Source organism: Tupaia chinensis, unplaced genomic scaffold (assembly GCF_000334495.1).
Source record: "Tupaia chinensis unplaced genomic scaffold, TupChi_1.0 Scaffold143747_1, whole genome shotgun sequence".
In the NCBI taxonomy this organism is placed as follows: domain Eukaryota; kingdom Metazoa; phylum Chordata; class Mammalia; order Scandentia; family Tupaiidae; genus Tupaia; species Tupaia belangeri.
Window position 1 is genome coordinate 226,212 of NW_006203596.1, and position 2,345 is coordinate 228,556.

The following is a 2,345-nucleotide window of genomic DNA, read 5'->3' on the forward strand; positions in this document are numbered from 1 at the left end:
TCTCTCTCTGCCTATCTGGTGAGCGTATGTGCCCTATAGCAAAAACCTCTCAAAAAAAAATTTAGATCTAAATGTAAAAGGAAAAAGTCTATACACAAACCACTGATTTGACCAAATGCCCAACAAGAAAACGAAAAAAGAAAAAGAGAAAAGCAGTAAGCAGGACCCAGAGGAGCTGATATTCACAGTTCTTAATGTGCAACTCTTTCAGGATTTATCCATAAAGCACCTTATTTTACAACCTGCTTCTCTTGTAAAACTAAAGGCCCACTTTATTACATAAAAGTTTTTACCCAGGGTAAAGCAAGAACTGTATGTAAAATACTGCATCAAAATGTTCCTCAATAGTTAGTCTTGTTCTATTGGTTCATCTGTGACTTGTGTGGTTTCCTCATCATTAGCGACGGATGATTCTGATATAACTTCTCCAGTTTTACTGGAGTTGGATCCCACTATTCTGTTTCACAGCAGTCTGAACCAACTTATAGGACCTGCATTTACTTTACCTGTAGAATGTAAATCTTTCTCAGCTTAAGACAGATGAGATTCTTCCATTTGATTATTCTCCTCAGAAGTCTCTTTGTTCACAGTTAAGGCATCATCAGGTTCTTTTTTTAAATTATTTTTTCTTCTTGGGATTATGTCTCCTGATGTCACAAAAAAACTCTTCTTCTTCTTCCTCTTCATCCTCTTCTCCATCTTCTTCTGTACAGTGCTGACTGGTGAAACTACTTTCTTTGTCTTTGTCCGGGGAGGAAGATGATGCTTCTGTTTCTTCTACCGTAACAAGAGAAATTTCACTGGAAGTTGTTTGGCTGAGTGTCTCTCTGACTTCACCTTCTTTGTCCAACCTGAGTTTGTCAAACCTGATGCCCCTCAGCTTCCACAGCTGGGTGTTTACTTTTTATTGGGCTCACTGAGGAAACCTCTGAATCAGACCAGAGAGTCACTGATTTTTCTCTTCATTCTGCTCTAAGTCGGACTCTGCTGTCTGTGCTCTCAGGCAAAGCATTAGTTGTCATGGGGGCTGACAAAGAAACCGTTGGTCAATTAACTGACCTGGGTGGTCCAGGCCCATTCATATTAGACCTGTCCTACAGCTTGGTGAATTTCCAGGAAACATAAGTCCGGCATTCGATTAAAACTATCGGAACTAGTTTTCTCTGAAGATAAACGCAGCTGACTATCATTACCTTCTTGTCTACTCTGAGAAATTTGTTCTTCTATAGTTTCTCCTTGGATCTGTTAGCAAGTCACACAGTCGCTGTGTAGTAAAAGGGACACCATTAAATCCAGCGACAATTTTCAGTATTCTTTCCTTCATTGCATCCAAGGGAATACATTCGACATTAGGATTGGGAGGACTTCTTGGTTCAGGAGCTGAAGTTCTGAAATCATCATCACTTTCTCCAGTTCAAAAATAAAATAGCCTTTAAATTGAGCCCACTGAATCACTGTTTCTCCGGTGTCTGCTACATGACAAAGAAACTGATCCAGGACAGGACAAACTTCCCTTTCCCCGCCTCTTCTCAAAATTCTTTAGTGCCTCCTGCAGCCTCTAGACCTCCAAGGCTTCCCACAGTCTCTCGCAGCCTCCGCCTCCCTCCACTGGTCTCCCGTTACCAGACTGCCTCCCCCTACCTCCCCAGCTTGCATGACTGTAAATATGTGAATTTGAAAATACTGAGTTTAGCGTAATCATTGTGCTTTGTGTTGATCTGAAAAATATAACACTGACTGTTGAAGGAGCATGTTCAGATGCATGTTCAGATATATTTAATTCACTTCAAAATGTCATAAGAATTATGGTGATTTCTATGTACCCTTAAAGCCTCAGTTATTTAGTTCAGGTACTTTACTAAAGGAATATATTCATTCTCCCAGACCAGTGGTGTTTTACACCAATGACATTTGCATACTCAAGAATGATTTAGAAAGAAATGTGTGATATTCACAATGTTCAGAAAAGCAAGCAAAAGGTCAAGGACTCTGCCTGGTTCCTCTGAGATGGTCTCATGTCGGCTACATAAGCATTCACTCTACAAAACAGTAAGCTAATGTTGGAACACAGTTTCCAAGATAAAACACATTTTCTCATAAACAAGGAAGTCTTTTTCTCAGGAACCTCAGAAATATACAGAAGAATTTTAGTTTGAACAGCTCTCTGGGAATGTGTATAACCTGGTATTTCAACGGACTTAAGATTTCTGGGGTTTCACAAGAGCCAGATTTTATTTGAATTACTCAGAAGAGAAAGAAAATGTCTTCTGAAAGAGGTGAACTCAGTCATTACCAATAGAAACAGAAAAATATAATATTTCCCCCTTAGAATTTTACATATATAT

The 2,345-nt window shown here is 39.3% G+C and overlaps 1 pseudogene; it reads right to left on the reverse strand.

Moving 5' to 3' along the window:
• Window positions 1-274: 274 nt before the first annotated feature.
• LOC102478566 (serine/threonine-protein phosphatase 4 regulatory subunit 2-like) overlaps window positions 275-2,345 on the reverse strand; it is a 4,836-nt pseudogene continuing 2,765 nt past the window's right edge.